General features: G+C 41.9%; 1 protein-coding gene across 3 annotated transcripts in view; it reads left to right on the top strand.

The window, feature by feature from the left end:
* Positions 1–24,211, top strand: part of Tmtc2 (transmembrane O-mannosyltransferase targeting cadherins 2) — a 392,468-nt gene that overhangs the window by 45,835 nt on the left and 322,422 nt on the right. The window contains exon 1 of one of the 3 annotated variants that reach the window (XM_050135589.1): positions 14,993–15,138. The exons of the other annotated variants lie outside the window; for them this stretch is intronic. The gene's annotated coding sequence lies outside the window, so the exon portion shown is untranslated. Of the gene's footprint in view, positions 1–14,992; positions 15,139–24,211 lie in introns of those variants that run through there. 3 annotated transcript variants of the gene reach the window in all.

Raw genomic sequence — 24,211 nt, 5'->3', positions numbered from 1 at the left:
TCAAATATGTGTCGATCCTCTTGACTCTACCTCAGAGGTGCAGGATAGCAGGCATGTTTTGATATTATTTTACATGTATATCCCTACCAAAAATCTAAAAATATCTAGGTCCACAGCATGTAATTTGTGGTCTTCTTGAACCTCCTGTGGCCAAGAGTGTCATTATCCCTCATCGGGGGTGGGGTGTTTCTTGTCCCCCTTTGCTGTGTGAGCACAGCCTAGGGAACCCTCTGGAACTTCACAAACCCTCGAACCTCATGAATCTTTCTGTGTTCTGCATCCTTATGACCCAGAACCTTTAAGATGGAGACATAAATTCATTTCTCTCTTTCTGAAACCTTGCGTATACCATGCATCCCCTTGTGTATTCAGCATACATGGTAGGTAGGGATGCCAGGTAATAGAGAAAAGTGGACTTAAGTTGGAGAACTGCCAAGCAAATTGTGATTTCTATTACATACATATAGCTGATGTCTATACTTCTATTGTATACCCCCATCATATGGTAGAAAGTAACAGGACGTGTTCAGACAGGAAGAGATGAGGATTTGAGAGCGGTTGTCTTCTAAAGAAGACATCCTGTCCTACACACTCTTCATTCTCTGAGTCCATTCTGCTTTTATCACCATGGCTTCATCTCATAGCTGGATCACACGACCTCCTTACCACACGGCTTTACCCGTGAGAGTTAATCACGATCGCTTAGATGTCGGGCAGTTAATTCTCTATTGCAATTTTTATTTCTTCTCTTTGGCCATCGTTACAATCAGATTTCGCTTTCAGGTCCTTACTTTTGTGTGTTTGTAGACACGTTATTTTCTGATCCTTGGATTCTTCCTTGACAAATTCTCACAGTTATCTTGGGTATTAAATGGAAGGGCAGATTTATAGCATGAATCACCAGGCAGCTGATAACTGGGAGTAAATGGTTGTAATTAAATTTTCCTTTATGTGAGCCTTGCTGTCAGTTAAGGAGCTAATGTTGCTATCCTCAGCATTTCAGGTCCAATTTCCATTTTGGTTTTCAAATTCAGCTTTTTTGTTCTATTTTTGAGTATCTTCCCTTTCCCTTGCCAGCATGTTTTTATTAACTAAATTAATTAATTGATCTTTATTTTTGAAACAGATTTTACTCTGTACCCCAGGCTAACCCAGAACTCACTGTTTATTCCAGGATATTTTCAAACCAAGGTCAGTTTTTCCTAATATAGACACTCTAATATAAATATACCTAAAGTACATCATAGATGCGATGAACCAGATTGCATAGTTCATTTAAAAGTGTGTGAAATTCCTTCATTAATGGAATTCCTTCATAGTGCTGGAATTATGGGCTGGACCAATTTATCTAATCTCTCACTAAAGCTTGTATTTAAATGTTGTTTAGAACCAAATCTGTTTAACGGCTGCCTTTTAATATCTAATTTTTTACTGGTTTGCTATTTATTTTTATTCCCTAGATAAAGGGACCTGGACACCCTAGAAACAGTACATTTTGGTAGTGTTTATCAACTTCAGGCATATATATATATATACATATATATATTACATGCTATAATATATTATATATAACTATATTTTTCCTTATAGATTTCCCACTTTTCTATTTTTTGTACCACCTTCAACCACATTCTATGCTTACAGAGATTTTGTTGTCCCATTTTTTTTATTGGACCATACATTATGGAAACCTTTTGGAATTTAAATCTCCAGTGTCTTCCTTAGAAAGATTATGCATGAGGTGTTGTTTGAATTTGAAATACTTTAGCCAGTAAGTAACAGGAAACCTGACTCTGGGGCCTCAACAAATAAGGTCTTATTTTCCTCACATAATGAGAAGTTTGCTGGCCAGCAGTCTGGCTCCATTCAGCCAGCACAAGAAACCAGGGCCTCTTTCTTCCCCGAGTGCCAAAAGCTTACTGATGCTTGTTGTATCAGTTTTTTGTATGATGAACTGTCAGGTCCATATTCTGGGCAGAAAGAAACAAGACAGGTGATGTAAAGAGTAAAAAGGACACTTATTCTTTATTTATCTGGTGTGTTTGTGTGTGTGTGTGTGTGTGTGTGTGAACATGTGTTCTCTCCTTCCATCACGTTGAGTCCCAGGTATTGAACACAGGTCGTCTGGCTTGGGAGCAAGTGCCTTTAGCTACTGCCCTATACTGTTGTCCCTAAAAGAATATTTGTCTTTCTAGGAGCAGCATGAACTTTTTCAGACCTCAGACTAACAACCATCTCCTTGCATGGAGCAACATCATATTTTGACCCCTGTCTGCATGGTGGCTGGGAAGCAAGAACAACCTGAGGGTGTTGTACACCTGACAATGGCATCCCCTGCAAACCCCAAGCACGGGTTAAATTGCTGCCTTTTCTGTAGGTTCTCCACTTTGAAAAGGCCCTCTATTATTACTCTGCCAGAAAATTATCTGTTTAGGCTAATTCATTTACTCGTGTAGTTCCTAGTCGAAACTTCTAGTTTTGGAGGTTGATTCTAAAGCTTATTGGCTTTCTTTTGTAGTCAAGGGCTATATAGTAAGGATATTGTATTTTAAGTTTGGATCTAAGATCTCTTTGTAATACAAACCGTTGTTTCATTGCAGGAGAAAGAAAATAAAAATAGGGTTCCAATTAACCTCTTGAAACTCACACCAGAGATTTATTTCTTCTTCTTCTGCTTTGGTGTCCTTTAATTTTATTTTTCCTTCCCTAAGTAGAGCTCATGCAACTCCAAATGAAAACAGTTCATACTATTAATCACATGATGGTGGTTCATCTTAGCTGGCTGTTCTGGAGATGGACAGGCAACAGTTCTATCAGCAAACCTTTTGTAGTGGCTGACATGTCACCCATCCCATAAAAGACTGTAGTCATGAACAGCTGAAGTTTCTCGCAGGTAGCGGCCCTTTGAATGCTATTTGAAATCTGTTGCCTGGGAAGAGATGGAGTGTCTTAAGTGAAGTTTCATTACCCGTGGGAGGCTGCTGTAAATACCAGGGTTGTGATGCGTGTGTAGCCTAATTTCAGGTTTTCTTGAAACAGCTCTTCAGAAGCCTGGAATGCTCATTGCCAATAAACACTGTGTGTTAGCACACCCGGGCTTAGAGAAATCATCCCTTATCCTTTGGTAATGGACAACTGGATAATAGTGGGAGATGAGAATTAATTATCTCTATGCGATGTACCATCACTCTGCGATAGAGCTGGGTTTTTTATGCTTGGGGAAAGATACCAATTTGGTTTTATGATGCCGCAGAGCCGGCACATAGCTGTTAAAGAATAAGTTATTTGAATTGCTATTAATTTGGCGACTTATTCAGAGCACATAGGAATATAGTACACGTTTGTAACATCTTTCTACCCCTTTTTCGAATTGCAAAAACCTACTGCAAAATGTTTGTGCCTTCTGCGCCAGGAAGTGAGGCAGAAGGAATTGCTCCTTTTGTCTTGTTCTTCACATGAGCGGTCTAGCTAATGTTGATCTTCCTCCAGGTAGAGATCTTAAATTATAATACTTATTGATTGGCTGTGGCTGGAGAGAGAGAGAGAGAGAGAGAGAGAGAGAGAGAGAGAGAGAGAGAGAGAGAGAGAGAGAGAACACTGTCTCTGTGTCTTATTATATAAATGAAAACATTGTGGAATGTATTTAAGGACTCTTCTGTAGGTGCCTTTGTATTAGATTGTGTGTGTGTGTGTTGTATATGTCATCAGGAGCTTTGTATGGGCAAAAGATAAGTTTGGGAGTAACTGAGAACTGTATATACATTTAAAAATTCTTTCTGAGTCATGGTGGCACACACCTTTAATCGCCTCATTTGGGAAGCAGAGACAGGGGCACCCCTATGCGTTTGAGGCCAGTGTGGTTTAAAGAGATAGTTCCAGGACAGCCAGGGCTACACAAAGAAACTTTGTCTTTGAAAAAACAAACAGTTCTTTCTCTTCCTTTGCTTATGTATTTAGATTTTGATGTGGACCTAGTGTTTGCATATTGAAACTCCTAAGATAAATACCTTATCCATTAATTCGATAAAGCATGGTCTCTGAGGTGAGTATGCTCACTTTCATTTCCTCCTGATTGGCAAGGCTCCATTTATAGGAGTATCTGTGCCATGTAGCCATATATATTTTAATACATTTAGTCTTCATTGAATTAAACATATATTTGTGGATACATCCTATCTTATCACATTAATAATAAAATTACAAAATAACTTGGCCTTTGAGTTTTGTGAAGGGACATTGTTTTAGTTAGGGTTTTAGTTGCTGTGAAGACATATCCATGACCACAGGAACTTTTTAGTTTATCGAGACAGGTTTTCTCTGTAGCTTTGAAGCCTGTCCTGGAACTAGCTCTTGTAGATCAGACTGGCCTCGAACTCACAGAGATCCATCTGCCTCCTGAGTGCTGGGATTAAAGGCACATGCCACCAGTACCTGGCAATCACAGCAACTTTTATAAAAGTAAACATTTAATTTGAGTGACTTCCATTCTCAGAGGTTTTAGCCTATTATTACTATAGAAACATGGTGGCTTGCAGGAAAGGAACGGTACTGAGGAAGGAGCTACCAGTTCTACGTTTTGATCCACAGGCAACAGGAAGTGAACTATAGCAGTGGGCATAACTTCAGCATAGGAGAACTCAAAACCTACCACCACAGTGACACACTTCCTTCAACAAGGCCACACACTTCCTGCAACAAGGCCGTACCTCCTAATAGTGCCACTCCCTTTGGGGGGCATTTTTTTTTTCCCAAACTGCCACGGGTGCGTGCCCATACACTCACTTACAGGTGTGCGTTATTCACAATGCTGACAGTGCTTTCCTCCCTAGGGATCCTGCCATCAGCTGCTTAGTCAAACAGGAATCCAAGCCAGTCTGAGGAACAATTTTGCAGATGCGACTCAAGTCCCAAGTCGTTTTGACTTCATGCTATAGACATAATCCAAATGGGCTAAACCTAAATGATAAGGGAATCATTTGGAATTTCCTTGAGACGGGTTCAAATCGAGAACGTGTGGCTTCTTAAGCTTGAGAAGGGATCCATCTCCGAGTCAGCAAGGCAATGGGGACAATAGTCTTAGAGAAGCAAGAAAGGGAAACTCGTACAAGGTGAGTAAGCGTGGAGACCGACTCTCTCCTGGCATCTCCAGCTATGGGGTGTGGCCATTAGCTTTATGAGCCTAATCTAATGCTGTGTCTAAACTGCGAGCTAAACACTCACTTTTCTCTATGACTATCTGCTACGTCACAAAAGAAAACTAATAAACATACAGAGAGTGGTTATTTCCTTTATATCAGCTAACGTGACATATGTTGCAATTTAGTTTTTGAGAACCAAAAGAAAAAAGGAAATACTTAGATAAAATTGACATAAGGTACATTTGCTATAATATCTTCATGGTATGCATGATGAGGTAGAAGTCAAGAGAGGTTCAAGTTCCAGTCAAGATCTTGGATTGTGATCTTGTCTCTTAATGTAAGGGTTAATGTTTTCTCGGGTCTCACTATGGTATAGATAATGAATGATATAGCTTTATGTTGCAGATAGGTGAAATAGCTAAATCATAGTGATGTCTGTCTCATAATGCCAACAAAGAGAGGAACAAGAAGACATCAAGTGACTCCTTAAAGACTTGGAAGCCTGGGATGTGTATTGTGTGCTGCCGTGAGCTGCTGGTCAGAATAAAACATTAGTATGTTCTGGAGTCCCCTTCCAGGTTGAGCAGCTACAGAATTCTTCCAGTGCATCTCCTGGTATTTTCTGCTACCAAGGATTGAGCCTAGGACTCCGTGCATGTTCTCAAGCACTCTGTTACTGAGCTACATTCCCATGTGTGACTAATACCTAGGATATCACTAAGTAGTTCTCTGTGTGTGCATGCACACTCATGTGTGTGCACATGTGTGCGTATGTGCATGTGTGTGTGCTCTGTAGATGTGCATGTCTATGTGGTGATCTAAGACTGATGTTGTCTTGTATGCTGTTCTTCTGAGGTAAGGTATCGAGGACCTCTGAGTGCCAACCTCAGTGTCCCCTTCAGGGCTCAGAAGACTTACAGCAAGTGTGGGACTTAGAGCTGAGGGCAAAATGGACTCTCCATGGTGTACTTTTCTGCATCAGTTTCTTTATTCTTTTCCTGTTGTTCTCCTCCTGTTCTGTAAAGTTTCTGGTTTACACACACACACACACACACACACACACACACACACAGGCACTTCTCTGAGCTTGGATGTCCCTTTATCTTTGAAAGTACTGAATGTGATCTATATGAAAGACTCCTTTCCTGACTGCATGTCCTGCCAAATGGAAGATAGTTGCAGGGAGGTGGCTTCTAATGTATCTCAGGGAATGAAGCAGAGATTAGACTATGGGAAGCAAGGGAATTGATTGAGTGACTGAGTTTTCCACTTGAGGTCCCACAGAGTGTGTGTGTATATGGGAAAGAATTGTGCCCAGTAATCTGTATTTTGCTGAATCTTGCAGCAAAGGAGAGTGCTTATGGCTTCAGAAAATCTACTCTAAGAATCAGCTGATAAATAGAAGGTGGTAGGCCCAGTGCTTTGCAAACTGGGTTTATCTCCATCAGAATGCATTTGTCTGGTGGGTCAGCCTTCTGCTCTATCAGCCGAAATTTCACGGCATGATTCCAGCGGGCCACAGCAGTAAGGTCTCTTAAAGAGCCCAGAACTTGCCAGTATGCAGGCCTCCCCTAGCCAGCTTGCACTGGAAGTTACAGGCTGCGCTCACAGGTGGGTCACCACACCCACTTAGAACTTACATGGGTTTGGGAACGTGAACTGTGTGTCCTCTTGTTGAGTAGAAGCTACTTTAGCTGCTGAGCCATCTTGCTAGCTCCTCTACCTTATTTTTTGAGACAGAATCTATGACTGAACTTGAAGCTCAACCATTCAACTAGACTAGGTAGCCGGCAAGCCCCAGGGATTCTCCTGTCTCTGCCTTCAGCAACATTGTGATTACAGGTACATAGAGCAACAGCTTTTTAATCTAGGTTCTGGAGATCATGTTCTTTATGGAGCCATCTCCACTGCCTCTAAAAGACGTGTGTGTGTGTGTGTGTGTGTGTATACACTTATAATATATATATATATGTATATATATATATATACACACAACTATTTGACCTCTGAAGATGAACTTGATACTGTTTGGACGTAGCTTTTGTATAATTTTAATACAATGAAAGGTGCGTCAGATTTGGTGGTCTATCTAAATAATATAGTAAAATTCCATTTGTGTTATAATCCAAGAAACTTGGCCCGCTTAATTTAATCAAAAGAAAATGCGATTATCAAATGGTACGAAATTAAATCTACCTGACCATAATTTTTTAAAAAGTCCAAAAGTCATTTAAAATAAAGTAGCATGATCGGAGAGTTAGTAAAACATGATATAGGCTCTTTGGCTGGGTATTTAAATCCATGAGACTTGGATGGGGAACAATATCAGACTTGACAGGTTGTTTATATGATCATGGACCAGTTACACTTAATGTAAAGTAGAGGCTAATAGCATTCCTTTTATTTATGCTACAAGGAATTAGTGAATAAATGAACTTAGTGAATGTAAAAAGACATGTAAGTCCCTTATTTTCACAAGTCCAGTAGAGTTTGTATAAAGTATGGTCTTTTTCCTAATATAAGATATTTTATTTAGTGTTAGTTAAATGTTATATTCAGAGTTGATGAATAAGGGTAGCTTATGTTAGTTGATCCCGAAACTTGAATTCCTTGGTGGACTCATTTCTTCACACATTGTATAGCAAATTTGTGTGGCGGTGATGGAAGGTGGTGGTGATTCTGAGGTGGTGGCCCAGGGTGTGTTTGCCATCAACTGGAGGAGGTAGAATGGGTGCTTCCTTCTGTTCTTAGCCTTCTTTCCTTCCCTGGGGCCTCCTGTCACCAGGGCATCACTCTGGCTTCTCTTGAATGTGCCAGCCTCTTTTTAATTTGGACTGCTTCTCCTCCAGAAAGGAACATTCAGGCATTTGTATTCACATGGTAAGAAAATGAAGTCCGCGACCTCCCGGACTTGCCTTCGACGGGGACACCTCGGCAGCCACTTTTCTTTTTTCCTGTTAGAATTATTATGATATAGTGGCACGGTCACCTGTATGTCCAAAAGTCTGCACTGCCTTCCAGAGTTCAGGCTTCGTTTTGTATAGAGCTAATCTCCTGACTGCTGGGTCCAGGCTCAGCTTCAGAGTTCAAGTGTCTCATTGTTCCGGTCGCTCCCCTTGGAGCAGATAAAAGCAGTAGCAAGGATAGTGTTTTTAACCTCAGGGTTGTGCTCAGAGGTGTAAACTTCAGCTTGAGATCATTTTAGAAGGACGGACAAGAGAACAGTTCATACGAGAAAACACGTAGGCGTCAGTTCATACATTTGTGTGATGGTTCTCCGTACCCTGCTTTCCAATCCTTACTCCTCTCCAGTTTAAGAAGTTACAGAGTTCCTCTTTATTGTAATAGAAGAAAACTCTGTAAGTTAACACCCATTGTTCTAAGCGAGGAATGACTGACCTGAGACACCTTTATAATGCTTATAATGGCCTTTGGCTTAGTCTCTTCATGCTCCTGAAAGGTGACCTGACACAGAATAGGACTTCCCTTTTCTTAAAGGGAAAAATTTCACTCTATTCTTCCCACCCACCACCTGCAGCAAAAAGAGATTAGAGAAATAATCAGGATGTTAATTATATTTTAATAATAGCTGATAGATACAGCTTTTTTTTTCTTTAACCTAAGGCTAAGTGCTTTGTATGAACTAGCTTATTGAATTTTAGAATGCTTTGAGATAATAATAGCTATAGTCAGTCCTAGGAGATAAAAATAACTTATCAATCCCGTGACTTTGGGGCTATTGTCTACTTTTGTTTCAGAGTTGCACAAAGCGCTACATATATGTGAGGTTTTTTTTTTCTGTTCCTCACTTGTCATCGAAATAATGTTTCAAATATAGTCACTATGTGGATTGTGAATTTGTCATTGATTTAGGGCTGAAACAGGACAAAAGTTGAATAAAGTGATATCTGGGTTGGAGAGATGATTCAGGGGTTAAGAGTGCTTGCTATTTTGCATGATTCACCACAGGGAAAATCTGGTATCCTCTTCTGGCCCTTATGGCTACCTGAACGTACATATGAACATGCAACACACATACACATAAATTAAACAAAGGGTATGGTCCTCCGTGGATGACAGGTGCTTAGTGAATCACCATTATGAGCAAATTCTTGTTCTTTTCTATGGAAAAACCTCTAAATAAAGTAAAATAATTGTAGCAGTAAAGCCAAAATTTGCAACCAAGTCAATATGTCTTCAGAGCCTACAATGTGTATGTTCTCTGAGAACTAATTTTCAGTAAGGAAATTATAAGACAGTGTTAACTTCTGAAGCAGAATAATATATACACTGAGGTTTTGAAAACAAAACCCAGTGTAAAATTGTCTTAGAGCATTCAGAATTTTAGAATGCCTTCACATGTGTGTGTGTGTATATGTGTTGGTATGTCTATGTTGATATGTCTGAAATTATTAATGTGTATCCTTCATGGAATTTGAAGTGTTATTAATTTCTATGACCATTACTTCTGGATCATCACTTGCTCCTTTTCGCCTTCACTCCAGTTTAGCATCCTGTTGAATAAATGGGATGCAAATGTGTTTCACAAAAACTGAAAAAGGACCACATGAGTTCTGCTTATACTCTCTCTAGAACACTGGCGACATATACTTTGTCCAAACTACTATTATTAGATGCTATTTTTTTTTTTTTGCAATCATTAGAGCTTGCATAGGGAGAAATTGGTGATCCTTTCCTAAACTTTGAGGGAAGTTCAACATTTCCTAAGTGGCTGCCAGCTAGATACTCTTACTTCTAGAGACTTTTTCTTTTCATGAATTGGAAGCTCTATTTTGTTTCTAGCATTATTTAGTTGCTCACAAGAGTTTCCTAGATGGAGATTCTTAGTCACTAAAAGGTGAGCTTTGTCTGGCAGAGTTGTCAGTTCTTATTTAGTGAGATAGTGTGTCTATGTCTTTGTTAGAAGGCGGCTTGAGGGAGCCCTTCTTGCCTTCCCGATGTGTGGGAAGATTGAACTCAAGTTGTCAGACTTCAGGGCAAGCACCCTTGTCTGCCTAGCCACCTTACTGACCCCAAGAAAATGAATGTTAAATTGGGACTATAAATGCCATCACATCGTACATCTTTGTGTGTTCTAGAGAGTATATTATATCCAAAACTCTGAAGATGAATCAATGCAACGAGAGCTTTGCTTTAAATTGGAGCAGTAGGCTTCATAAGTCATTGTGCGAGGCGTCCTGCAGTCATTCCTCAATCTACCAAGACTTTCCCGTCTTCTCCTTCCCCCTGCCTGTCGCTGGACTCTAAAATGGCACTGCTAGCATTGAAGTCTCACAAGAGGAAGTCACCTTCCTGCTGGCATTAGGTACCTGGGATACCCCAATCAGTTGATCCTCCTGTCCTCAGGACTGCTGTTGCAAGGGCCATGCTCTCTCTCTCTAGCTCCTTTCATGACATCTTGAGTGAGTGCTGTTTCCTTGAGCCAGGCAGACTCCTGCACCTTGTTGCTTTAGTTTGTTTGAGGTAAAGATGCACCCGGATGCGTGAATGGTTCTGGGCTGTTTGTCTTCTCTGTTTACCACTCTTGCCTCCTTGCTCCTGGGAGCCAAGCGGTTTTGTCGAGGCTAATGGCATGAAATTTACTTTATGCCAACACACAAGGAGCAGGTGACTTAAGCTGCACTTTTGACGTTGTCTTGCCATTGTATTGGTTGAAAATAAAATGGCATTATTTTAAATTTTACTTTACGCATATGAGAGTTTTGCCTGAATGCATTGTATGTGCACCATGTATGTGCAGGGCCCATAGAGGCTAGAAGAACGCACTGGAACTGGGTGGTTATGTTTTACTACATGAGTACTTGAGAGCTCAACCTGGGTCTTCTCTAAGAGCAGCCAAGGCTCTTTATGGTTTAACCGTCTCTCTAGCCTTCAAAGGGCATTATTACTGGTTCTGAATAAAGAAGTTTCTTCTGGTTTAGAAGGAAAAAGATTAACCATGTATACACATGGTGTGGACCGTTTTTTTCAGGCGTGGCTTCACTATGTGGAGGACCATAGTTCGAAAGCACAAATAGTGTTGTGCTAACATGGGCTTATTAAGAATTTTTTTGCCAATAGTTTATATACTAGATGATTTAATAATTTTAAATGAGGAATATAGAAGTGATTAGTGATTCACTTCTCTTTGCCACGTCGGGAAGAATCCATACACACTAAAATTATACAAGCCCGTTTCTTTCTAGGAAGGTATGAAAACTTTATAGGGAATTTGTGAATTTTAGGCCTTCCATATGATATGGCCAGAGGCATCCAATCTCTGGAAGGCTCAATTGATTAATGTATAAAGCTCTTTAAATTTTCAAAGATCTCAAATGCTTTCTCTCTTTTTTTTTTTCTTTTGATGGGAAAGTTAATTGGTTTTAAATGCCAGCCTTTGTCTTAGGATGATGAAAGCAGTTCGCCTTCCTCGGGCGATCTGGATGAAAGGGATTACACTGTGTTAACAGGAAATATCGATGGGAGGAAACATTGAACGGATTCTCTAGGGAGCATGGGCGGGTCATGGTTCCTCGGGTCTTGGAACATTCTGGGATCTTACAGTACTAGGACCAAGGGGAGATGTCACTGGAATGAAGGAACTGTGCTTTGTGCCTGCCTGTCCACCTGCTTTTCTGGGAGACACCCCAAAGGACCAGCGCCTGCGCCTCCACCTGCTTTTCTGGGAGACATCCCCAAAGGACCGTCTCCTGCTAGCATTCCCATTGCTTTGCTTTTTGTTTGTCAGAAATATGTTGACAGACGAACAAAAAATAAAGATGTTTTTCTGCAACAGCAAGAGCAATGTCATTGTTTTAAATACATTTCCTTCTTGATGTCTTCTAGAACCAATATTCCACTATTGATTTGTCTTTGCAGTGGGTTAATTCAGTGAGGAAAAAAAATGAAAGAAAGGAAACAAAAATAAACCCTAGGGGTGGTTTACAGCTTAGACGCCTGTGTTAATAAGAAGTTCGCATTAAAATGATAGTTAAAATAATGGAGGTGCGGTGCTAGTTTATTTATAGGATAAAGCTCCCCAGATTAAACAGTTTGATTGTACTAGAGCCACTTGCTTTGAAAAAGTATACTTTAGCTGAGCCAGACAATGCCATAGCCACCACTTGGAACGTAAGCACTCCTGCCTTGACAAGGCCTGGAGATTGGCGCGCCGATATTTGATTTCTGAGAAGCACACTGTAACTACACTCATTTCCTTGTGAACAGCAGTGTTTGAGATCAGCTAAATGAACTGGAGAAAGCATCTCGGAGAAAAAGGGGTATCATGCAAGGCGTAATTATTTTCCAAGTGTCTGTGAGCAGCATTCACCAATCAGCGCTCCGTGGAGTAGAGATTACAATCAGAATTCATCTGCGCACCATTGTATTTGCAGTGCCTGCCAGCGTTCCAACTGACAGTCCCTTTGCGGGAGACAGGCCTGGAAATTCATCAGTGATTTAAGCAAATGTAACCCGAGCTCTGGTTATTGGGAATCTTACTCGACAGGACATCAGCAGGTGCCTGGAGCCCTTAGTGTATCTGTTTTATTGCTCAGTTGTTTGACTGCCAAATCTTCAAAGTGTAGAACAGCAACTTATTGTGATAGGTGGCTATTACTTGGGCCCCTCCAGCATCCATTCTCCTCTCCTCTCCCCTCCTCTCCTCTTCTTTTCATTTTCTTCCTTTTCTCTCCTGATAGTGTCTAAAGCCTTTTCCTTCCTGGGATTTCCTTGACCATTGTAAATGAGGCTGCCTGAGGTTGATGGTAACCGTCTTGCTCCCATCACTCCTAAGATGAAGTCCCATGAGCCTCGCTGCACAAACCATTCTGAACGTCTGACTGTTGGTGGGAGCTGAGAGGTTCTCTTTTATGTTTGAGTTGGCTTTCCACCCCTGGCGGCTGAAGTACACTTAAACGACCCACTCCTAAGAGTTTAGTGTCAGCCCTCGCTCCAGCAGGAGCATCACTGCTTTTCAGTACCTTCTGAGGACGGGAAGGGTTCTTGTTTGTTGTAGTGGATGCATTCTCTTTATGTTGGAAGGGGCTGGAAGAGCTCCCAAGCAGTCATCCTGCCAATAGCTCAGCAGCTTGAGGGTCTCACCTTACTGATGTGACCTTGCCGCTTTGGCAGGGAATCCTGCTTCCAGATTTGGTCACAGCGTGAGACAAAGGAATACACAGGCCTCCTGTCTGCTTTTGAATAATTAGCCTCAGCATAGGGTCCTGAATGGTGATGGGGTATAAACAAAGCCAGCATGGAGACCCTAAAGGAGACTTCGCTTTGGGGGGAAGTTACTGGGGACTGATGACTGACTGTGGAGAATGGCAGCATCTGTGCCTTTGGATAGCATTTCCTGTGGCCTAGCAGCCTCCTCTTGCTCTGGAGGTTGATTTCCACATAGCAGAAGTATATACAGCCTTCTAGCTGTATACACAGATGGGCAGCTCACCCATGCAAACATCACACAGGCTTCACCCAAATGGCTCTAGTGGAGCCCTTTTCCTCCAGGCCATTTCCTTCCTGCGAAGAAAATTTGAACCAGTGTCCCAGGGGCAATAACAAAAATACCGCTCGTTCAGGAGGACTTCAGACCTCATGTGTGTTTTAGTTCAGGTTGTTTTCCTTAGAAGAAAACTCTGATTTTTTTTTCAGGGATAAAAAGAAAATGTGGAAAAACAAAACCCAGCTAAATATTTTTCTGATCTGACATGTTCTTCAGGGTGCAGACAGTCCGAGCTTTCTTTAATAGACAACCCTCTTGTGGAGTTGTAAATTGGCAGACCCCGCTTTCAAGGTAGCTGCACAGCTTCCACTGGGGATGTTCGGGAGCAAATGAGAGCCTCCCGCCGTGTCCTGGGGTCACGCTCAGTGAGACACGGCTCTGCCTTTCATGGTTATGCTTTGGTAAGCAAGTTCAAAGTCAAAGCAAATATTGCAATGGTGTTGCAATTTATTTTCTTTTATAATTTTCTCTTGAATGAAAATATCTATTTTTAAGCCTACTACCATTTCTCTAACAATATTTGAATGTTTACTGACAGCCCCTCACTGCCCTTCTCTCTTCCCCGCTTCCCTGTTTCTTTTCAGTTTCTCCTTCACATAGACATGGTGTTTCCAGAAGTTTTACTTTCTCAGCTTTCTGGGTGCTGGAAACAGACCTGAGCTCTTGTTCCTAGCTTATTAACAATTTTTTTTCCATGTAAACTCTTGCTCATTTCTGTAGCTACTCTCTGGTAGGTATTTTTCTTGCCCATTTCATTGAAGAGTAAACTAAGGCTCGATGGCTGCTGGGAATATCTTCCATATACTTTAAGAATCCAGCTTATATAGCATTTATTTTCATAACTTACTAATTATGAGGTTTTCTTTGAAAGCAGAACCATATTGGTTCTTCTGATTGCTCCTTGTTCCCACGTCTCCTGTCTTTCTCCTTAGTGGCACCAGAGATCTGACTCTGTAGCATCTAATGTCCCTAATTCCTTTGATGTTTTTTGTGAACCACTCAAAACCATATATAAAAGCAACACTCACATTTCCCATCTTTGACCTAGCCAAGTTCTCCAGTGACATGAGAAGCCAATTTAGCTTATGGCAGAGAAGGGCAGGAATGATGACAAAGGATGATTCACCACCCAGGCTGTGGAGCTGAACTTTGAAAATTCTGATCATATCAAATAGCTCCAGGAAAGCAGGTTCAAGGTCAGATTTTTATGACCCATGCTCTGTGGTTTCGAGCTGAAACTACAGTTGTAGCTCACATGGAAAGCTGTTCTGGAAGGCACACAGACAGAGACAGAGGCCCACCATGGAGCCCGGCAGGTGCAGAGGGAGCAGGTGACTGAGCACAAGGAAGGAGTACCCACTGCCTATGGACATCAAGCTGTGGCTGGAGTAGGGGACTGCTATCCACTGCTGCCTGCCTGTACCATCCCCAGGGACCTCTGAGTTGGCAGCATCCTTGCCCCTGCCCTCTTCCAGTGAAACTCCCTTGGGAGCGGTAAGCCTCAGGGAAGGACGCCTGGGCCTGGCTTTTCCTCTCATTTTCCAATAAGGCTTTATCACCGATGGTAGAAAATTGTAAGTCTTGCTTTTACCGCAGGGCTTTGATTATAGACATTTGAGAAACTGAGGCAGGGAATTGAGAACCCAAGGCTTAACTGTGCTACAGAGTGAGCTCAAGACTAGTCCTAAAAACTTTATACTTGTGTACAAACAAACAAACAAACAAAACAACAGGTCAAAGTATTTAGTTTAGTGGTAGAGACTGTGTCCAGCAGGCATGCATGAAGCCCTAAGTTGAATCCCTAGGACTGCCGTGGGGGGAAAACACACACAGACAAAAACCCCAAAAAAAGAATTTTATACTATTTAAGGATACATGTAGCATTAATATCTGTTACCTAAATCTCTCATATCCATGTCAATAATGGGGAGCATTCTGGAATTTTATGTTTATCTTTCTTGTTTTTTCAAAAGGCATTTTTTACCACATATGCATGTGTATATTTAGGTTTATGTAGTTTAAAGCTTTGTAGGAATAAAATTGAGCTCTCTAAAGTCTTCTGCCATTTACTTAAAAAAAACTCAATATAATGTTTTAAATATTCATCCTGCCCATATTATATAGCTATGTCTTGTTTACTCTGCTATGCCATTTTCTGCAGTAATCCATCCAGTATTATGAATTGACATAGATCTTCAGGGAGTTTGGTGTGGATGAACATTGCAGCAAAATGCTAAAGAGCAACTTGGCTTTAACCTGTAGAGGTGTGTACAGTGCATCTAGAATGAAAATATGAATTATTAATCACATAAAATTGGTGGTGACAATGCACATTTTTTAAATGTACTATTTTATAGATGGCGTCTCAGTTACTGTTCTGTTGCCATGAAGAGACATTGTGACCCAAGCAACATATAAAATATAGTATTTAATTGGTACTTGCTTACTGCTTCAGAAGGTTAGGCCATTATCATCATGGGGTGGGGAGGGTGGTAGCAGGCAGTAAGTTATCGCAATGAAGCAGTAACTTAGCATTTGCATCTATCCATAAATTACATGCAGATAGATAGGTAGGTGATAGGTGAACGATGGTAGATAGATGATAGATGATAGAAGGGTGATAGATTGATAGACAGGTGGTAGGTAGATAGATAGATAGATAGATAGATAGATAAATAGATACTCTGACTGGGCTTAGCCCACCCCTGTTGGCAAAAGTACTTTAACAGATCAACATCTCCTAATCGTTCTTGAACAATATTCCAACTGGGAACCAAATGTTCAAATACATGAACCTATGGGGCCTTTCTTATCCAAACTACCACAGAAGGTCCACACCTGTCCTCTGCTGCTCTGCAAAGGAAGCTGTGGAATCATTATTCAAATGACAAGTTAAACTCAAACTACCTTATTTTTATGGTATGATCACTCTGTCTACCTCCCTCCCTTATTCTCCCCCTCCCTCCTTCCCTTGATCTTTGTGATAGAATTCCACACCTTCCTGGCAAACCTTGAGCTGTCATACATCCTCCTCCCACCCCTCAGGTACTGGGATTACAGGTGGGTGCCAACAATAATGAAAACCTTAATGATATCACAAAATAACTTAAGTTGGCTTAGTTATTACTTGGACGTCAATATTTAGCCATTTATTTAACGTGTAATGTGGTTTGGAAATATTAAAGCAGGGTTTCAATACTCAATAGGAAGCAGCAGAGCTATAGAAGTGGTAGGGAAGATGGGTGTCAGTCAAGTGCTGGGCCCTGTATAATGCCCTGCCCCCTAAGCATTTTACAGTTTAATCCCTAAACACTTGGGTTATGTAATCTGATCTAAACAATCAAGTTTACTCCTTTAAATCTTTTATATGAATCTTATCTTTAAGTAGATAATATAAATGCCAATTCAACATTGTGCTTTTTGTTCTTCCTAAAATCAAAAATTTTAGACTTATTGTATTTTTTTATGTGTATAAGTGTTTTGCTTGCATCTAAGCAAGTGTATCATGGATATGCCTGGTTCCCAGGGAGGTCAGAAGATTGTGGCATTGTATATACTGGGACTGGAGTTACAGACAGTTGCAGGAGCACACAGGTGATAGGAATTGTGTCTGGGTCCTCCTTAAGAGCAACAAGAACTCTTAGGTGCTGAGCTAAGTCTCCAGTCCTCCTTGGATTCTTAATTGACATATTTCCCCAAATGATGATTTTTAAAAAATTTATCTATTTTTCTTATTTTACTTACCAATCCCAGTTCCCACTCTCTTGCCTCCTCTGACTCCTTTACCTTCCCCCTTACCCCCATCCACTCTTAAAAGAAGGTAAGGCTTCCCATGGGGAGTCAACAAAGTCTAGCATATTGCTTTGAGGCAGGACCAAGGCCCTCCCTACTATATCTAGGCTGGGCAAGGTATTCCTCCAAAGAGAATGGGCTCCAAAAAAAACAGTTCAAGCAGTAGGGATGAATCCTGGTCTCACTGCCAGTGACCCCCACAGACTGCCCCAGCTATATAACTTCACCAATATTCAGAGGTCCTAGTTTGGTCCTCTGCTGGTTCCCCCTTGTCAGTCCAGAGTCAGTGAGCTCCCATTAGCTCAGGTAAGCTTTTTCAGTGGATTTCCCCATCATGGTCTTGACCCCTTTACTCACATTATTGCTCCTCCTTCTCTTCAACTAAACTTTGGGAGCTCAGTCTAGTGTTCCGTGGTGGTCTCTGCATTTGCTTCCGTCAGTTGCTAAATGATGGTTCTATGATGACAATTAAGGTAGTCATCAATCTGATTACAGGGCAAGGCCAGTTCGGGCACCTTCTCCACTATTGCTTAGGCTTTTAGCTGGGATCATCCCTGTGGATTCCTGGGAACTTACCTAGTGCCAGGTTTTTTTAGTAACCCCATAATGGCTCCCTCAATCAAGATAGCTCTTTCCTTGCTCTCCCTGTCCTTCCCCATTCTTGACCATTCTTTTTTTCTCATGTTCTCTTCACCCCTTCCCTTCTCTGCCCCACCTATCTACCATCCCCCTTTCCCCCCACCCCGTGCTCCTAATTATCTCACAGATCTTGTCTATTTTCCCTTCCCAGGGGAATCCATGTATGTTTCAACTAGGCTTCTCCTTGATACCTAGCTTCTCTGGGGTCATGAACTGGTTATTTGCTTTATGTCTACTATCCACTTATGAGTGATTACATACCATATTTGTCTTTCTGAGTCTGGGCTACCTCATTCAGGATGGTTTTTTTATAGTTCTTATATAGTTTTTATATAATTCCATCCATTTGCATGCAAATTTCAAGATGCCATTGTTTGTGAAGGGGGTACACTGTAACACTGAGGTCTCGGTTTTAGCACCTCTCTTCATAGATTATTACGTAAGCAGTGAAGCATAGCTGTAGTCATCTGTGAAATGCTTGTCCTTGGTCTATATGGTTTAAACTTTAGGAGACAGTAATTACAAAATTTCCAGTTATCCCTATCCTTATGGAAATCTGGGAATGTATGATAATTGACATTATTTCCTTACAATTCAGTTGCAAGTAGTAGCCAATACTCCTTTATCGATGGCAGCCCAAAGGCTAGTAGGTAAACTGTAAATACATTGCACATATCCATTGACTTGCATCTTGAATGAATTAATGCCTGTGGCTGAGAAACTCAAGAGTTAAGATGTAAAGCGATAAAGACAAATGTGGCTGTGTTTAAAATCGAATTTCTTGGTTCTGTGACTAATACTCTGACTTTTGTCTAGTTAGCCATAGAATTAGAATAACTAAGCATATAATTTGGGAAGTAACTGATTTACATATGAAAAATAACTAGAGTGCTTTCAGCTGTTTTATTTTCAAATGTACAGTTGAGATGTTCAAAAAACTTTCCTCAAATCTAGGCAGAAACTTCATATCTTCTGGCTCAGCATCTTCCTGGCAAGATGAGCCAGTTGACCATGTGTTTGTATGCATCCAAACATGAGAAAAATGATGAAACGGTATGCCTATTCCCAGGTTTTCTTTCAGTGAATTGCATTTTCTTCACTTTAGGAGAATATTCAGTCATCTTGTAAAATAATGCCCTCCTGAGCTTTGGCTTGTACCATGTCTTAGGGTTTCTTTTGTAAATGGCGTCCCACTCATGCCTAGAAGCTGAAAGCTCTCATGCTGTGAAAGGGGCATTTCAGCTTGAAGGGTGTACCAGGGTGCACATTGGAGCATGTGGGGCCAAGTCTCAGTCGGCGGTCTGTGTCTTCTTCTTGCCCTTTATGGGCTCTGCCATCTCCATCCGGTCCGGGAATATCAGGGTCTGCTTTCTTTTGATCCAGGAAGACTGAAGTATGTTTCAGCTTTCATGGTGTTGTATTAAAGGTTGCCATGGATGCTGGTGTCAATTGTTGATACTTCCTTCCGGCCTACCTGTAGGTAAGCATGCTAAATAATTGTCATCATATAAGACTCAGAGATGCTCACATGGCAGAAGTTGAAGAACATTGAGGGTTGGGAGGAGTATGGTGTTAGTTGAAATAGAGATGACTCGAGGGATCCAAAGCCAGCGCCATCCAAGTCCTCAGCTTAAGGAAGCAGGAGCTTGAATTCTTGTTGACAAAATATGGTGTTCTTTGAGCTGTTCGCATCCATATGGATTCACAGAGAACTCAGAACTCTCTTCGCCCCTGCTGATGATAGATGATAGCTCTCTGCCTTTTGCACAGGTCTCGATCCCGATTACACATTGTTTCCTGCCTGTGATCTTTCTTTTTTTTTCCTTGGGACTCTTCTCGGGCTGAACTGATCTCCTTATTGGTAAGAGTCCCATTGATATTGGTGCTGTTTACCCAGGCTTAGTGAAGGTCTGATGTAAGCTAGAGGTCTGCGGTGCAAAGCAGTAACAGTTTAACAGGGACCTTCAGCCGCCTCATTTTTCAGAAGCTGCCGCTATCACTGCTCTGGGAAATGTTCATTGATTGTTTCTGCTCTGCGCTCAGGTAGCAGCCCTCTGGCGCGTGGCTGGCCTTGCCGTATCTCTAGCTTGACTCAAACATTCATTCTCTTTCCCATTCCTTCGACTGCAGAGCTGTTTCTATAAGCATCACCAAACCTCCTGGTCTCCTAGTGTATAACACAGGCTTTACAAACCCCAGACGGTTCTCTGACTCTGAGGAATGCTGTGGCCACTCAGACTCTAAGGCATTATTTCCTTTGGTGATGGTGAAGACAGTCATGTCTTGCTCAAGGGCGCTCTCCTCCCAGCCAGTTTCAAAGTTGTACTTAGGAAGAGGATTCCAAGTTCCAGGCCCGCTGGGATGTAGTGACTTCAAGGTCAGACTAGTCATCTTTACTGAACTGCTCTCCAAACAGAATAATAATAAAGCCTAGAAACGTAGCTCTGTGGTAGAGTGCTTGCCTAGCAGATGCAAAACCCTGGGTGTGTTCGCTAGTAGTGGAAAAATAAATCAAATACAGAACATGGACATATTCTAGAATTTCTGCCCTGGGAACATAGTATAGTACGATCTAGAGAGTGCAAGTGGGTTTTTGAAAACGTATTTTTATTTTTTTGAGATTATAATATAATTATATCATTCTCCCTGTCAAGGGTATTGCCACGGTGATAAGGGGGCAAAGATGTATGTTCTACTACTCTGAATACTTGACGTTTTTATTAGGCTGTGGTACAATAAGCATCCTCATAACAGTGAGGCTGAAAAGAGGCCACTGTGGGAAGTTGGACATCTGCAGCCCTGTTTGTTGTTGATTGTGGCTCCTCCAAGGAGGAAATGCAGGGAATCCCTGGACAGAGGTCACCTCTTCCTGGCTCATAGAAGGGTCATCAGGGGACAGGCTTTAGTCCACATCATCTTTTGTTGATGAGAAACAGGAAGCTGGAAGAGGGTAAGTAACCTCACTGAAGAGTGTCTGTGGTCACAGATAAGAGGTTGTGGTGTGCACCCTGAAGGGAAGTGCAGAAAGCCAGCAGGGGAGGGTTTTAGTCTCAGTGGGTGACTCAGGAAGCAGGTAGTGTTTTAAGGATCAGTATGGAAAATCTCGGTGTACAGAAACATCTCCCCCCCCCCCCCCCCCAGACAGGGTTTCTTTGCATAGCTTTGCAGCCTGTCTTGGAACTCTTTCTATAGACCAGGCTGGCCTCCAAATCACAAAAATCTGCCTGCCTCTGCCTCCTCAGTGCTGGGACTAAAGGCTTGTACCACCACTGCCTGGCCTGTCTATGCTCTAGTCACAAGCTAGGCCAGCAGATCTGGGACAGGAACTGAAGTGGTTTGTTGGTTTTTTTTTTTTTTTTTTTTTTTTTTTTTTTTTTTTTTTTTTTTTTTTTTTTTTTTTTTTTTTTTTTTTTTTTTTTAACCTATGCTCAAAATGCTTGTAGTATTTTCTAGATCACCCCAGAGAAACCCTATATGGTGAGAACTGAGTGATACTAAATCCCACTGTGTTCTTGAACATTCGTCATCATCATCCATGTGTGTGTCTGTCTGTCTGTCTTTACACAAGTACCACCACATGCATTTGGAGGTCACAGGACAGCTTTATGGCATCTACTCTTTACTTCTCCCTTCCACAGGTTTCGGGGTTTGAACTGTGGTCCTCAGGCTTGCACTGCAGGCACCTTGACCTGCTGAGCCACCTTGCGGATCCTCAGACACTTAGCTATGTTAAACAAAACAAAACAAAAAGTTGGTGTGGTGGATGGATGGAGGACTGGTAGGGATAGAAAGGGGATAAGAGGGTGTGGTGGGTCTGATAAGAATGTATTATATGTACATATGAAATTCTAAAAGAACAAGTCAATAAAAATAATTGGGGGTACCGCCCCCCCAGCCTTGCCATGGACCTAAGCCCCCAAGATGCCAGTGCTGCACCCCAGACTACCATCTAAACCTTATCCCATTGTTGTTGAGAACTCCTTTTGGAGACAGATGCAGACATCCCAGCCTGAGTTTGTCCCTGAACCTCTGATCTTCCAGCCTCTACTTCTCTAGTGCTGGCCTTGTGGTTACGTGCTACTAAAGTTCTGAATACTAGATCAGCTCTCTACCAAGTGAATCCCCGCGCATTTCTCTCTTTTCCCTCCTCTCTTTTTAGCTCTCTCTCCCCCTAACCCCACCCCTGTTCTTCTGAGGCAGAACCTCTCTGTAATCCTGGCTGTCCTGGAGCTCACTGTGTAGGCCAGGCTGGTCTCGAACTCACGGATTTTATGATTTTTGCCAGCGGGTCCCGAGCAGCTTGCGGCAGGGAGGGCGGGTCCTGGTGACAGTGAGGGTTCCCTGATGCGGCAAGCAAGCGGCTGGACAGACGAAAGTGAGTCCCCTGAAGGCGCAGATTCCCAGTGGCCAGCGGCTGGGCAGGCAGGCGAGAAGTGGGGAGAGAGGCGGAAGTGAGCTCGGGCCGGAAGCTGAAGATCAGCCTGCCTCAGCTGACAGGGGAGGGAGTGGGCGCGGCTTGTCTCTTGAAGAGACGAAAATCATAACAACAACAAAGATCCTCTTGCCTCCGTCTCATCAGTGCTGGGATTAAAGACAAGCACCGCCACAAAGGTAAGTACTCTTTTAAAACAGGTTTTCTCGTACTTTTCCTTTGTTCCGGTTTCTTCAGTTTTGATGTATGTGTGTGTGGAGGGGAAGTGTTGGAGGAGGACCGGGATGAGACAGTGATGACTGATATGACAAGGGGCCGATAATGTATCCCGGGAAAAGAGAAATAGACAACTGTTGTGCTGTGTGACGCAGACTCAATTCTTGATGCTCCTTTATTGAATGAGGTAAGCACGAGAGAGGTGCTCAATTTACTAAAGCGTACAACGAGTGCACAGAGTTCGGTCTTTAAACAAAGTTTAAGTGTTTAAGAGCCTTAAAAAAATATTTCTTTCTTGGTTGGGTTTTGTGGTAGGTACATACCTATAATCCCAACACTTGGGAGTCAGAGGCGGGGAGACGTGAGTTCAAGGCCAGCCTGGGTTGCCAAATGAGCAGTGAGCCCCAGACACACACACATGGGTTAAGTAGTTAGTTCTTGTCTCAACAAAACAAAACATCCCTTAATAATAGTTCAGTCAGCATTTGTGGAAAAGCAAAGATTAATTCATGTGTTCGCTCCCCTGACTTTTAACAGAACTTCTACTTGAAAGGAATGTCCAGCTACTCTGTGCTTTTCTGCCTCCACACATTGAGTTATGCTAATGATTTCCGTGTACCTAACTGAATTTTACACAAGCAAATAAAACTAATGTAAATACAGCATGATGTATTAATGCCTCGTGGAATCTTTTTGCGCATTTTGGGGGTTTCTGTAGCTGGCTTCATGAATGAAATTAGGTTTTCGTTTTCTTTTCTCAGGCTATGTTTTCTGGATTATGTTAGCATCATAAAATGATTTGGGATGCTTTTATGTTCTCTGAGACATTTTATATGACAAAATATGTGTCCCTTAGATTTTCGTGAATTTGTCTATGTAACCATGTTGGCCCACTTCTCTTCAGAAAGAATTTCATTGACAACTCTTTATTGCTTTTGTGGCCGTCGATCTGTTCAGTCTTTTTTTCCTCCTCTAACTCATTAACTTCTTCTCTTTACCTTTTGTTTCCCCCAGACGCATTCATGTCTTTGAGTCTTGCTAATTTGTTAAGATATAACAGTGGGTGACGTCTTATTATTTCAAAAATCTTTGTCATTTTATTGCCTCATGTCCCCTCTTTGTCTTTGATAGACCTGAGCTGAGTAAAAAAAAAATATTTTCTCAAATTGTCAAAAATTTGATATTTGACCAGTTATCAAAGTCACTTGAGGGCTGGCTTCTAATGTGAAGTCCTTGGAGTCATTATCTCCCTCCCTCCCTCCCTCCCTCCCTCCCTCCCTCCCTCCGCCTCTTTCTTTCTCTCATCTAACTGTCCTGTACAAAAGGACAGGGCCCCTTGTTCACTCGTGAGTCTTATAGGGGTCCACAGTGGGAGGGCTCCAACAATGAGGAAAGGTGTGTGTTGTCTGTTCTTGAAACTGCCCCCCCTTATTCCAAGTTCCCCCTGGGAAAGGAGGGTTCTGTCTAGGGAGTGGTGGGGTGGGGTCT

The sequence above is a fragment of the Alexandromys fortis genome, unplaced genomic scaffold, assembly GCF_014885135.2.
Source record: "Alexandromys fortis isolate MF-2015 unplaced genomic scaffold, M_Fortis_MF-2015_v1.1 scaffold_24, whole genome shotgun sequence".
Classification (NCBI taxonomy): domain Eukaryota; kingdom Metazoa; phylum Chordata; class Mammalia; order Rodentia; family Cricetidae; genus Alexandromys; species Alexandromys fortis.
Note: the sequence above shows the minus strand (reverse complement) of the source record. Positions and strands in the feature narration are given on the sequence as shown.